The sequence below is a fragment of the Bombina bombina genome, chromosome 3, assembly GCF_027579735.1.
Source record: "Bombina bombina isolate aBomBom1 chromosome 3, aBomBom1.pri, whole genome shotgun sequence".
Classification (NCBI taxonomy): Eukaryota; Metazoa; Chordata; class Amphibia; order Anura; family Bombinatoridae; genus Bombina; species Bombina bombina.
The window spans coordinates 84142200-84158236 of NC_069501.1; the positions used below are offsets into that span (position 1 = coordinate 84142200).

General features: G+C 38.1%; 1 protein-coding gene across 1 annotated transcript in view; it reads right to left on the reverse strand.

Moving 5' to 3' along the window:
• The window catches only part of UMODL1 (uromodulin like 1), a 221081-nt gene that overhangs the window by 24169 nt on the left and 180875 nt on the right, over positions 1–16037 (reverse strand). The gene's annotated exons all lie outside the window — the stretch shown is intronic.

A 16037-nucleotide genomic window follows, 5' to 3' on the forward strand; every position in this document is an offset into this window, starting at 1 on the left:
ATATTTATTGTTGTCTCATGTATAAAAATAGTTGAACTTATATTCTAATAGAAATATCAGTATATATTTAAATATAATAATATATGCAAGAACATATCTACAGAATGCAAACTAGACCTATGCCTAGGGCAGCAATAAATATTACTTATATTTATGAAGTTGTAAATATAATTATATTAGAAAATAGTATTTGATTATTAAAAATATGGATTATTTTTCTTGAGAGGTGATCACCGGTAAGGAGCACGGACGTTAAACGTAAATTCTATAGCGCAAGGTCGGGTTACCTTAGCAACTAATTGATTTTCAAGAAATCCGACATTAGATGGAAGCGTTAACACAACGTTAACTTACAGCTACACGAAAAGAGCGACTGCACGCTATCCGCAAAATATTTAAATGGAAACCTGGTACTAAAATGGAGCCGTAAATTACTTTTAGCTGTCGGCCGCTTCGGTAGCTTACGGCTCCATTTTTAACGACTCAATGGAAGCGAGCCCTAAGACGGGTAGTTATCAAGCCGTCTACTTTACCTGCCTTCGCCGGTCCAATACGCCCGATTAAGTTCGCCTCACATCGCCGCCGCGGACCTGAATAAGTTATCAAAAAAGCTGTCAAAAAGCCGTGCACCAAGTACGGGGCGATGAGCAGTGGACTGTGATAGTTATCACTCATCCGATCTCGCTGCTCTTCGGCTTTTTCCCAGCTTTATTGACACCCCTGTCACTAAGCACTCACACTAACTACACTGTTCTACCCCCTATACCGGCGCCCCCGGAGCCCCCCGCAACTAAATAAAGTTATTAACCCCTAAACCGCCGCTCCTAAACCCCGTCGCAACTCTTATAAATGTATTAACCCCTAAACCGCCGCTCCTGGACCTCGCCGCAACCTATATTAAACTTATTAACCCCTATCCTGCCGATCCCGGACCCCGCCGCAACTAAATAAATACTTTAACCCCTAAACCGCCGCTCCCGGACACCGCCGCCACCTACATTATACCTAGTAACCCCTATCCTGCCCCCCCTATCCCGCCGCCACCTATAATAAAGTTATTAACCCTATCCTGCCAATCCCGGACCCTGCCGCAACTAAATAAATACTTTATCCCCTAAATCGCCGCTCCCGGACCCCGCCGCAACCTATATTAAACTTATTAACCCCTAATCTGCCCCCCTACACCGTCTCCACCTATAATAAATGTATTAACCCCTATCCTGCCCCCCTATACCGCCGCCACTGTAATAAAAATATTAACCTCTAAACCTAAGTCTAACAGTAACCCTAACACCCCCCTAACTTAAATATTAATTAAATACATCTAAATAAATTTAACTCTTATTAACTAAAGAAATACAAAATTACCTGTCAAATAAATCCTAACCTAAGTTACAATTAAACCTAACACTACACTATCATTAAATTAAATTAATTACATACAAATAACTACAATTAAATACAATTAAATACAATTAAATAAACTAACTAAAGTACAAAAAAAATAAAAAAAAGCTAAGTACAAAAAATAAAAAAAAGCTAAGTTACAAAAATAAAAAAAAATAAGTTACAAACATTTCAAAAATATTACAACAATTTTAAAAAAATTCCCTACCCTATTCTACATTAAAAAGTACACAGCTCTTTTGCCTTACCAGCCCTTAAAAGGGCCTTTTGCGGGGCATGCCCCAAATAAAACAGCTCTTTTGCCTGTAAAAGAAAAATACAATCCCCCCAACATTAAAACCCACCACCCACATACCCCTAATCTAACCCAATTCTATCAGCCAATCGGAATTAAGGTAGAAAAATCTGATTGGCTGATAGAATCAGCCAATCAGATTCAAGTTTAATCCGATTGGCTGAACCAATCAGCCAATCAGATTGAACTTGAATCTGATTGGCTGATTGAATCAGCCAATCAGATTTTTCTACCTTAATTCCGATTGGCTGATAGAATCCTATCAGCCAATCGGAATTCGAGTGACGCCATCTTGGATGACGTCACTTAAAGGTACCGTCATTCGTCGTTAGTCGTCGGGAAGAAGAGGATGGATCCGCGTAGGTTCGTCGGAAGATGGCTCCGCTCCGGATGGATGAAGATTGAAGACGCCGTCTGGATGAAGACTTCTATCGGATCGAAGACCTCTTTAGCGCCGCCTGGATGATGACTTCATCGGATGGAAGATTTCTTCAGCGCCCCTTGGATGATGACTTCTGCCGCTCCGGATCTCCTCTTCGGTTCCATCGGTGGTCGGATGGCTGAACACAACTCAAGGTAGAATGATCTTCAGGGGGGTAGTGTTAGGTTTATTTAACCCCTTAATGACCACAGCACTTTTCCATTTTCTGTCCGTTTGGGACCAAGGCTATTTTTACATTTCTGCGGTGTTTGTGTTTAGCTGTAATTTTCCCCTTGCTCATTTAAGGTACCCACACATATTATATACCGTTTTTCTCGCCATTAAATGGACTTTCAAAATATACCATTATTTTCCTCATATCTTATAATTTACTATAAAAATTTTTATAAAATATGAGGAAAAAATAGAAAAAAACACACTTTTTCTAACTTTGACCCCCAAAATCTGTTATACATCTACAACCACCAAACAAAAACCATGCTAAATAGTTTCTAAATTTTGTCCTGAGTTTAGAAATACCCAATGTTTACATGTTCTTTGCTTTTTTTGCAAGTTATAGGGCCATAAATACAAGTAGCACTTTGCTATTTCCAAACCACTTTTTTTCAAAATTAGCGCTAGTTACATTGGAACACTGATATCTTTCAGGAATCCCTGAATATCCCTTGACATGTATATATTTTTTTTTAGAAGACATCCCAAAGTATTCATCTAGGCCCATTTTGGTATATTTCATGCCACCATTTCACCGCCAAATGCGATCAAATAAAAAAAAATGTTCACTTTTTCACAATTTTTTTCACAAACTTTAGGTTTCTCACTGAAATTATTTACAAAAAACTTATGCAATTATAGCATACATGGTTGTAAATGCTTCTCTGGGATCCCCTTTGTTCATAAATAGCAGACATATATGGCTTTGGTTTTGCTTTTTACTAATTAGAAGGCTGCTAAATGCGCACCACACGTGTATTATGCCCAGCAGTGAAGGGGTTAATTAGGGAGCATGTAGGGAGCTTCTAGGGTTAATTTTAGCTTCAGTGTAGTGTAGTAGACAACCCCAAGTATTGATCTAGGCCCATTTTGGTATATTTCATGCCACCATTTCACCGCCAAATGCAATCAAATTAAAAAAAAACGCTAAATTTTTCACAATTTTAGGTTTCTCACTGAAATTATTTACAAACAGCATGTGCAATTATGGCACAAATAGTTGTAAATGCTTCTCTGGGATCCCCTTTGTTCAGAAATAGCAGACATATATGACTTTGGGGTTGCTTTTTGGTAATTAGAAGGCCGCAAAGTGCTGCTGCGCATCACACATGTATTATGGCTGGCAGTCAAGGGGTTAATTAGGTAGTTTGTAGGGAGCTTGCGGGGTTAATTTTAGCTTTAGTGTAGAGATCAGCCTCCCACCTGACACATCAGACCCCCTGATATCTCCCAAACAGTTCCCTTCCCTCCCCCACCCCACAATTGTCCCCGCCATCTTAAGTACTGGCAGAAAGTCTGCCAGTACTAAAATAAAAGTTTTTTTTTTTTTTTTTAAATACATCTTTAGCATATTTACATATGCTACTTTGTAGGATCCCCCCTTAGCCCCCAAACTCCCTGATCCCCCCCAAAAACAGCTCTCTAACCCCCCCCCCCTGCCTTATTGGGGGCCATCTTGGGTACTGGCAGCTGTCTGCCAGTACCCAGTTAACAACATTTTTTCCTCTTTTTGTATTTTTTTTTTTTACATTTTGCTGTAGTGTAGCTTCCCCACGACCAACCCCTACCCCCACCCCCTCCCAGATCCCTTAGATTAGTTTTTGGGGGCATTTACTCCCCCTCTTCCTCCCACTTACTACATAATTATTTCTGTAGTGTAAGCGGTTCCCACCCGCTCCCTCCCGTGCACGCGCCCGCCCACCGATCCCACGTGCACGCGCGCGTGTCTGTGCGCGCCCCTGACTCTCCCGCCCCCGATCCCGCCCCCCTCTGTGTATCTGAAGCCATCGATGGCCGCCCACCCACCTCCCACTGCAGCTCCCACCCACCAACGATTGCGGCCATCGATGGCCGGTGTAGAGAGGGCCACAGAGTGGCTCTCTCTGCACCGGAGGGGTACAAATTGTTATTGCAGGATGCCTCGATATTGAGGCATCCTGCAATAACCGGAAAGCAGCTGGAAGCGATGAGGATCGCTTCCAGCTGCTTTCCAAACCGAGGACGTACGCCACACGTCCTCAGGCGTTAACTGCCTTTTTTCTGAGGACGTGTGGCGTACGTCCTCGGTCATTAAGGGGTTAAGGGGGGTTTGGGTTAGATTAGGGGTATGTGGGTGGTGGGTTTTAATGTTGGGGGGGGTTGTATTTGTATTTTTCTTTTACAGGCAAAAGAGCTGTTTTATTTGGGGCATGCCCCGCAAAAGGCCCTTTTAAGGGCTGGTAAGGCAAAAGAGCTGTTTACTTTTTAATGTAGAATAGGGTATGGAATTTTTTTATTTTGGGGGGCTTTTATTTTATTAGGGGGCTTAGATTAGGTGTAAGTAGCTTAAAATTGTTGTAATATTTTTCAAAATGTTTGTAACTTATTTTTTTTATTTTTTGTAACTTAGCTTTTTTTATTTTTTGTACTTTAGTTAGTTAATTTAATTGTATTTAATTGTAGTTATTTGTATGTAATTAATTTAATTAATTTAATGATAGTGTAGTGTTAGGTTTAATTGTAACTTAGGTTAGGATTTATTTTACAGGTAATTTTGTATTTCTTTTAGCTAGGTAGTTAAATAGTTAATAACTATTTAATAACTATTCTAACTAGCTAAAATAAATACAAAGTTACCTGTAAAATAAATATAAATCCTACAATAGCTACAATGTAATTATTAATTACATTGTAGCTATCTTAGGGTTTATTTTACAGGTAAGTATTTAGTTTTAAATAGGAATAATTTATTAAAGTATAGTGTAGTGTTAGGTGTAATTGTAACTTAGGTTAGTTTTTATTTTACAGGTAAATTTCTCTTTATTTTAGCTAGGTAGCTATTAAATAGTTAATAACTATTTAATAGCTATGGTACCTAGTTAAAATAAATTGAAAGTTGCCTGTAAAATAAAAAAATCATAAGATAGCTACAATATAATTATTATTTATTTATTTTGAAAGTTGCCTGTAAAATAAAAAAAATTCCTAAGATAGCTACAATATAATTATTATTTATTTATTTGTAGCTATATTAGGGTTTATTTTAAAGGTAAGTATTTAGTTTTAAATAGGATTAACTTTGTTAATAAGATAAATATTATTTAGATGTATTTAATTAATATTTAAGTTAGGGGGGTGTTAGGGTTAGACTTAGGTTTAGGGGTTAATAACTTTATTATAGTTGCGGTGGGCTCCGGGAGCGGCGGTTTAGGGGTTAACAGATTTCTTAGAGTTGCGGCGGGGTCTGGGAGCGGCGGTTTAGGGGTTAACATATTTATTATAGTGGCGGTGGGCTCCGGGAGCGGCGGTTTAGGGGGTAATAACTTTATTTAGTTGCGGCGGTGTAGGGTGGGCAGATTAGGGGTGTTTAGACTCGGGGTACATGTTAGGGTGTTAGGTGCAGACATCTCCCATAGGAATCAATGGGATGTCGGGCAGCAGCGAACATGAACTTTCGCTATGGTCAGACTCCCATTGATTTCGGCGGATTGAAAACCAGGTACGCTGGGCCGGAAAAGTGCCAAGCGTACCTGCTAGTTTTTTGATAACTAGCAAAAGTAGTCAGATTGTGCCGCACTTGTGTGCGGAACATCTGGAGTGACGTAAGAATCGATCTGTGTCGGACTGAGTCCGGCGGATCGAAGCTTACGTCATAAAATTCTACTTTTGCCGGTATCTAGGGCTTGATAACTAAGGCGAATCAGCCTCGCCTCAAATACGCTGCGGAATTCCAGCGTATTTGAGGTAGACACGTTGATAACTACCCCTCTATGTGCTAGATTATGAGTGGTGCACAATATTGTGCTTATGGGAGTGCGATATTTGCGCTCCACTCAGTAATACCAGCACACGTAAATGTGCAATGTGAACATGACCTAATTTTCGCATTGCATGCAAGAAGTCAGTGGAGTCAAGCACACTAATACCTGAATGCATGCTGCCTGGGAGACTGTAATCCCACAAATTGCAAAAAAATCACAAGGGAGCAGCACCATAAATAATATCAAAATGTATTGGCAAAAAGCCCATAACGTTTTGGGAATCACCCCTTAGTCATGTGGATACAGAATCTCTACCTTTTATACACAGGTGTAATTAACACATCACTATCAATTACTGGATCAAATTCCTGTTCATCAACCCCACCTAGTGGTGTTATGGTGAATCACACCCTACAATATATATACAAAGAACAAACTGTCACTATCCATAAATAGATCAAATACAAATAAAAAAAGCAGCCTGTCACTGAACCATCACATAACCCTTCATAGGAAAATAGACCAATCAAAGTCCCTATTCATACCTTTTGGTGGCAAGGCCCCTAATTTAAATAGCCAAAAAGACTCTCATTTTTAATAAAGTCTCCCTATTGCCACCCCTCCTGTGTCTATGTACTTGTTCAATGATTTAAAACCTAAATTGTGAAATTTAATGACCTGCCTGGACAAAATGATGAGCCACAAGGGCATCCAGATGCTTCCTTCTGACACTGGATTTGTGCTCATTCATCCTCTCTAGGTCCTTCCTAGTGGTCTTTTCCACATAGAGAAAACCACATGGGCACTTAACCAAGTAGATAACATACTCACTATTAGAATTATAATAGTCCTTCATGTAAACTCGTTTGCCTGTATGTGGATGACAGAAAGCGGAACCTTTAATCATGTTGCCATAGCTAAAACATCCCAAACAAGGGAAACAACCTTTGCTTGCACTTGTAATGTATTGAATGCCACTGGTTTTAGCTGTGCCAACATCTGTTTTGATCAATTTATCTCTCAAGGATGGAGCACGTTTAAAGGCGGGCATAAACATATCCTGAAAACCAGTAACATGGAAATTACACTCCTTCAAAATGTACCAATACTTTCTCAAAATACTTAACACTTTATTACTCTGTCTATTATATTCTGTGACAAAAGTGATTCTCTCTCTTTTCTCCCCACCAACCCTGATCTTTTTACTGGTTGTCTTAAACAAATCCTGTCTGGACCTCCCATCAACCTTTTTAATGTTACGTTGAATGATATCCTCTGTAATTGATAATGATGTGTTAATTACACCTGTGTATAAAAGGTAGATATTCAATGTTACTCTGTATCCACATGACTAAGGGGTGATTCCCAAATGTTGTGGGCTTTTTGCCAATAAACTTTGATATTACTTATGCTGCTGCACCCTTGGGATTATTTGCATTACATGGAAGCCAATCGCTAACGAGAGCATGCTACCATAGGCTCCAATGGGGCAAATTGTGCAACGTTGGGCAGCAATAAATAAATATAAAATAGAAGAAAGAGAGGGGCGCCTCATGTGTAGAATCACCAAATCAAAAAAAGCCAAAGCTTATGCACTCGAGCCAAATTGGTACTCACATTTAAAATAAGCACCACAATGTGCTAATGGAAGCAGACTGACATAATATGGTGTGTCAGTACACCCACTCCAGAATATCCCCGCCAGGTGTGTCTGTAATGGAGAGTCAAGACAACAAAGGAAACCACATGTGCAGATCAACCAAATAGATGGAACAATGGAGATAATTATGCCAAATGGGTACTCACAATGTCCAATAGCACACCTATGTGCTGGTACATGCAGACTGATAATTTTAGTTTAGGGCGTATCAGCTCACCCACTCCAGGTGTTACCAACGATATGGTCCAAAAAAAGGATAAATGCACAAACAGCCCAATATTAGGAAATGAGAGGTAAGGTAGAAATCACTATACTTGTGTTATAGTAAAATACATTTTTATTAAAAGGCTGAAAACAAAAATTGAAATTAAAAATTAAAATATTAAAAGAATATAATAACAAGTAGTGGTCAAGGGGATAATCCCCTCTAATGCAACGCGTTTCTCGGCACTGAAGGGCCGTTTCCTCAGGCATGTATACACCTTACCTCTATCCTGCTATTTTAAACCTTTATGCTACCAATACACAATGGGCATGTCCATAAAACACATGTTATGTATTAATCCAAACAAACCAAACATATTATTCTTATACATAAAGCATTGTGTTTAGAATATTCAAATACATCCTCATCATCCTGTTAGTTAGTCAAACTTTAAGTTGCAACCATATCTCTCTCCACCATAATGAATTTCTCTGTTAACACATCTACATTCCCAGTTTTTTCTATATTGTTGTTTTTATTAAAGTATACCTATCAGTTTGGTGTCCTATATTGACTGAGTGTTCTGTATTTCAATAAAATTGTCTCATTTTAAACAGTCATCATTAATTTTAAATCTGTTTTAAGCTCCCTTCCTTTTCATGTACCATAATTGTTTGTTATGATTTTAACTCCATTTTATAAAACTATTTATAAAACAAAAACACTGGAGAAATATCAAACAACGTTCAATGAAACACAGTATCTCCAGACATAGTACGACACAGCACAATGGGTGTTACCATAGTTTCAAGATCACGCCTCTTGAGAGCATCCCTAGTGCTGTGGGCTATAATAGATACACTCGTTTGCGCCAGAGGGAGACATATTGGATATATCGTTTCCAGTCTTTGTTTCCCTCTGGCCTAAATGAAGTTCTAGATCTAGAGTGTCATTGAAGGATTTGCTTTAGTCTTTCTAGTTGCACCTGTATCTATCCCTCTCCACCATCTGGATATACTATATGTATGGACTCATGCCCCTTCTGGATAGGAGTCTTAATGGGTATTATTATTAGATCTTTGTGATCAATTATATTCACACTACATACAATTAGTACAAATATACAGACCATTTCATATTGTCATACATTAGCCCCTTCCCTAGGTCTAGCTAGCTACTAGGTTAAATAGAGTGAATGACACATTTAAAGCGATATACGTCACACTTAGCAACATATGTTTTTATTCTAACACATTATATAATGTATTATTTAAGTTACCTTTAGCACTAAAGTGACACATACAATTACACTTCGCAACACATAGTATATTATTAAATAAGCACAACAAAAGGAACACAGTAATATTATTGTGTAGAATCTCTTACATTGCCATAAATGAGACACATTAGAATAAACTCACATAGTGGGTAACGTTAAAATAGTCACAATCTATAAAACTGATTGCAGAATTGTCTATTTTTATTTATATTTATATACACTGTATAGTCCCGGTTACACTAACACTAAGAGGCATATTTAAGAAATGTCTTGCGGACCTGATCCGACAGTGCAGATCAGGTCCGCAAGACCTCGCTGAATACGGCGAGCAATACGCTCTCCGCATTTAAAATTGCACCAGCAGCTCACAAGAGCTGCTGGTGCAACGCCGCCCCCTGCAGACTTGCGGCCAATGGGCCGCCAGCAGGGGGTGTCAATCAACCCGATCGTACTCGATCGGGTTGAATTGTTGCGATTCCTGTCCGCCTGCTCAGAGCAGGCGGACAGGGTTATGAAGCAGCGGTCTTTGTGACCGCTGCTTCATAACTGCTGTTTCTGGCGAGTCTGAAAACTCGCCAGAAACACGGGCCGTCAAGCTCCTTTCGGAGCTTGATAGATAGGCCCCTAAGGGTTGATTATACTGGAATTTATCAGTATATATTATTAATTAGATGGCACACATTAATACACAGTATCAGAGGATACATACACAGATTCATGGTTATATTTATACAAAGGGATTATTTATGTGAACAGGTTATCTCTTTTTCTGCACACTTAACTTTTTACACTAAGGGTTGATTATATTGGATTTGATTAGTATATATGATGAGTATAGATGGTACGCATTAATATACAGTATCAGAGGATACATATACAGATTTTTGGTTATATATACACAAAGGTTTTTTTGGTGGGTTTTTTTTTTTTGGTTAAGCAGTGTTCATTAGTGATATTTTCACAGAAGAATAGAGTCCAAGGGATTGGTTACCTATTAAAATGGTCTGCCCAATCACAAACAATTGTTAAAATGAGAACTTGTCCATGATTGGTAGATATGACCTCTTCAGAGAGTGTAGTCTGTGAGGATTGGCTACTAGTCATTAACTATAGAAGTATAGCAGGAAGTGTAAGTTGTTTTTTTGTTTGTTTGTTTGTTTGTTTGTTTGCATGTAGAATGCATGCAATTGATCAATGATTATTTAGAGAGATATCATGGAAGATCTGAATCCTGCATTATGTACATCATTAAGGTAAAAAACAAATCCTTTTTGTTTTATAAATAGTTTTATAAAATGGAGTTAAAATCATATCAAACAATTAGGGTACATGAAAAGGAAGGGAGCTTAAAACGGATTTAAAATTAATGATGACTGTTTAAAATGAGAATTTTATTGAAATACAGAACACTTAGTCAATATAGGACACCAAACTGATAGGAATACTTTAATTAAAACAACAATATAGAAAAAACTGGGAATGTAGATGTGTTAACAGAGAAATTCATTATGGTAGAGAGAGATATGGTTGCAACTTAAAGTTTGACTAACTAACAGGATGATGAGGATGTATTTGAATATTCTAAACACAATGCTTTATGTATAAGAATAATATGTTTAGTTTGTTTGTATTAATGCATAACATGTGTTTTATGGACACGCCCATTGTGGGTGTTGTTCTTTAATCAATTGTGTATTGGTAGCATAAAGGTTTAAAATAGCAGGATAGAGGTAAGGTGTATACATGCCTGAGGAAACGGCCCTTCAGTGCTGAGAAACGCGTTGCATTAGAGGGGATTATCCCCTTGACCACTAATTGTTGTTATTATATTCTTTTAATATTTTAATTTTTAATTTCAATTTTTGTTTTCAGTCTTTTAATAAAAATGTTTTTTACTATAACACAAGTATAGTGGTTTATATCTTCGCCCTCATTTCCCAATATTGGGCTGTTTGTGCATTTATCCTGTTTTTGGACACCTGGAGTGGGCTGATACGCCCTAACCTAAAATTATCAGTCTGCATCTACCAGCACATAGGTGTGCTATTGGACATTGTGAGTACCCATTTGGAATAATTATCTCCATTGTTCCATCTATTTGGTTGATCTGCACATGTGGTTTCCTTTGTTGTCTTGACTCTCCATTACAGACACACCTGGCGGGGATATCCTGGAGTGGGTGTACTGACACACCATATTATGTCAGTCTGCTTCCATTAGCACATTGGGTGCTTATTTTAAATGTGAGTACCAATTTGGCTTGAGTACATAAGCTTTGGCTTTTTTGATTTGGTGATTCTACACATGAGGCGCCCCTCCCTTTCTTCTATTTTACAGTTTTTCCAGTATCTTCTGTGAAGAGGAGTGCAGCCATCATTCCCACTGAGGACATACGTGATTTTTTGCACTATCATAGTGACTTTCAACATGGGATGTTGATATAATTGTATGATAATAGGTACAAGTGCCATATACAGGGAGTCCAGAATTATTAGGCAAATGAGTATTTTGACCACATCATCCTCTTTATGCATGTTGTCTTACTCCAAGCTGTATAGGCTCGAAAGCCTACTACCAATTAAGCATATTAGGTGATGTGCATCTCTGTAATGAGAAGGGGTGTGGTCTAATGACATCAACACCCTATATCAGGTGTGCATAATTATTAGGCAACTTCCTTTCCTTTGGAAAAATGGGTCAAAAGAAGGACTTGACAGGCTCAGAAAAGTAAAAAATAGTGAGATATCTTGCAGAGGGATGCAGCACTCTTAAAATTGCAAAGCTTCTGAAGCGTGATCATCGAACAATCAAGCGTTTCATTCAAAATAGTCAACAGGGTCGCAAGAAGCGTGTGGAAAAACCAAGGCTCAAAATAACTGCCCATGAACTGAGAAAAGTCAAGCATGCAGCTGCCAAGATGACACTTGCCACCAGTTTGGCCATATTTCAGAGCTGCAACATCACTGGAGTGCCCAAAAGCACAAGATGTGCAATACTCAGAGACATGGCCAAGGTAAGAAAGGCTGAAAGACGACCACCACTGAACAAGACACACAAGCTGAAACGTCAAGACAGGGCCAAGAAATATCTCAAGACTGATTTTTCTAAGGTTTTATGGACTGATGAAATGAGAGTGAGTCTTGATGGGCCAGATGGATGGGCCCGTGGCTGGATTGGTAAAGGGCAGAGAGCTCCAGTCCGACTCAGACGCCAGCAAGGTGGAGGTGGAGTACTGGTTTGGGCTGGTATCATCAAAGATGAGCTTGTGGGGCATTTTCGGGTTGAGGATGGAGTCAAGCTCAACTCCCAGTCCTACTGCCAGTTTCTGGAAGACACCTTCTTCAAGCAGTGGTACAGGAAGAAGTCTGCATCCTTCAAGAAAAACATGAATTTCATGCAGGACAATGCTCCATCACACGCGTCCAAGTACTCCACAGCGTGGCTGTCAAGAAAGGGTATAAAAGAAGAAAATCTAATGACATGGCCTCCTTGTTCACCTGATCTGAACCCCATTGAGAACCTGTGGTCCATCATCAAATGTGAGATTTACAAGGAGGGAAAACAGTACACCTCTCTGAACAGTGTCTGGGAGGCTGTGGTTGCTGCTGCACGCAATGTTGATGGTGAACAGATCAAAACACTGACAGAATCCATGGATGGCAGGCTTTTGAGTGTCCTTGCAAAGAAAGGTGGCTATATTGGTCACTGATTTGTTTTTGTTTTGTTTTTGAATGTCAGAAATGTATATTTGTGAATGTTGAGATGTTATATTGGTTTCACTGGTAAAAATAAATAATTGAAATGGGTATATATTTGTTTTTTGTTAAGTTGCCTAATAATTATGCACAGTAATAGTCACCTGCACACACAGATATCCCCCTAAAATAGCTATATCTAAAAACAAACTAAAAACTACTTCCAAAACTATTCAGCTTTGATATTAATGAGTTTTTTGGGTTCATTGAGAACATGGTTGTTGTTCAATAATAAAATGAATCCTCAAAAATACAACTTGCCTAATAATTCTGCACTCCCTGTATTGAGCTGTGTATGTTGTTTTTTGAAGTGGTACAGTGTATATATAGTGTATGCGCCCTCTCTTATCTTTAATATTTTTAATAAATAAATATATATGTATATGAATATATACATATATATTTATGAGTTTATATGTGTATATACACATATTAACACATAAATATTTATGTATATAAGCATATACATATATATTTAGGGGCTGATTTATCAAGGGCCGTTTAGAGGCGGGGGACCGGTTAAGGCGCAGCGGTCTTAAGACCGCTGCTTCTTAACTGCTGTTTCCGGCGAATCTGAAATATTTTTGACCACTTTCAAGGACTTATAAAGTGCCTTGCGGTGCCAAGTTCGGAATGGCAGGTCTCCCGTATTGCAAGCCTTTAAGCCTTTACGCAACTCTCCATTCCGCACTCAAAAAATGGCTTTTGAGTGCGGGATTTTCATAGCGCCGGTATTACAGGTTGTGCGGTCCGGCTAAAATTCTTGCGGTTATAGTCTATACCGCCACCATCCATTCCGCAATCTGAGACCAGTAGTTATGGATTTTGTGAAACAAAAATGTTTCACAAAACTCATAACTAAAATGTTACACTTCCACCCATAAACTACCTATTAACCCATAAACCGCCATGCCCCCCACATCGCAAATACTATATTACACCTATTAACCCCTTATCCGCCGCCCACCTACATCGCCATCACTAAATAAACCTATTAACCCCTAAACTGCCGACCCCCACATCGCCAACACTAAATAAACCTACTAACCCTTAAACCGCCTGCCCCCTACATCACAAATACTATATTACACCTATTAACCCCTAAACCGCCGGCCTCCCACATCGCCAACACTAAAATAAAGTTCCTGAAGTCCGGCGGAGAAGGTCTTCTTCTAGCCAGTGGAGGTCTTCTTCCAGGCGGTGACATCTAAATCAACCAATAGGATTTAAGCAGCTCTCATCCTATTGGCTCATTTGAATTTTTCAGCCAATAGGAATACAACAGTACCCCAATATAAAAGGGGTACCTTGCATTCAATCCTCAGTGTGCGGCGACTATCGTTCAAAGAGGCTCCTCCACGCTGGATGGCTCTGCGGTCACTGGTCCTGTTCAGCAGTCACTTCCGCTCCGCGCCGACTTCGCCCTGGATGAAGATAGAAGAGGTCCCCGCGCTGGATGAAGATGTCGCCACCTGGAAGAAGACCTTCACTGCCGGACTTCAGGAACGGTGAGTACCTATTTGGGGGTTAGACTTGGGTTTTTGGGGGGATTCGATTAGGGGTTTTTTATTTTTATGGGCAATGCACATACAAATACCCCTTTAGGGGCAATGGGTAGGTTATTTTTTTTTTTTTTACATTTTGGTTGGGTGGCGGGGTTTACTTTTAGGGAGGACTTTGTAATTATTTTAGGTAAAAGAGCTGGTAGTTTATTGATAGGTTAGGGGGTGTTTTTATTTTAAGGTGGCTTTTTTGTTTTTATAGGGCTAATAGATTAGGTTTAATTTTTATTATTTTGGTAATTTCATTTATTATTTTTGTAATCTTAGATATTTTAAATTTTTCGTAATGTTAGTGTTTTTTTTTTTAGTAATGTTAGATTTGTTTTAGTTTTTGGTAGTGTTAGGTTTTTTTAATCTTGTAATTTAGGTTTTTTTATTTTTCGTTTACTTTCTTTTCTTAAAATAGTTATGTTCGGTTAATTTATATTTTAATCTTAGGTTCTTTTTATTTCACAGGTAAGGTTTTATTTATTTTAAGATAGTTATAATTGTAAATTTAATTTAAAATATAGGGGATAGTTAGGTTTAGCGGTTAATAGTTCAATTTAGTGTGTTGCGATGTGGGGGGTCTGCAGTTTAGGGGTTAATAACTTTATTATAGTAATAGCGATGTGGGGGTCTGGTGGTTTAGGGGTTAATAACTTTATTATAGTAGTACCGAAAAAGAAAAGGCTACTTTAGATTTCGAAGTGATCACAATAATTGGTTTTTGGCTATTTTCCAGAGTCGCAATTGCATTTTCACCTCAAAGAGAAAATTCCAATTTTTTAACATTATGCCAAAAAGTTCATAGCAATCACAATCCATTTTCGAAAGGCTTTTCAAGGCCATTTTTGCCTTTTCAAATTCAACACTTCAAGGTACTTCAAGGTACCCTTATGTGAAGAACATTGGAATGTGAAATATTTATATTACATACATTTTCTGTAAATACATATATATATAAATATGTAAACATGTATATGTATGTATGTCTAAGTTAAAGCCCTTTGCATTCCATTTTTTTCTGTTGCAGACCTTATATCTTAATTTAGACCTTATAACTTTTTTATGTAATATTTTTTGAGTATTTTTGTATTGTATTTGTAAATGTATTTTTGTTGTTTTATTTGCCACTTTTTAGTCGAGCGTAACAGTTAACCAGAGCGCTGAAGTCAAGCTATTGCAACGTATGTTAAATACAATTGAGCTCAAGCGAAGGTATTTACTGTCAACTTGTAACTCGCACCCTAATTCCGACTCGTGCAAAGAACCGTTATATAATACCCCTTTTTGTTTGCACACAACAGTTAGTACAACACACATAATCAAGCCCACTATCAGATATATATATATATTGTTAGTAGGTACAGTAGACATGAATATTAAAAAACACAAAGACATTCTGTATTTACTATTTTTTTTTATGTATATACCTGGGCTATATATAAATAAATAATTAATCCTTTATTTAAAATATTATATATATATATACAAGCA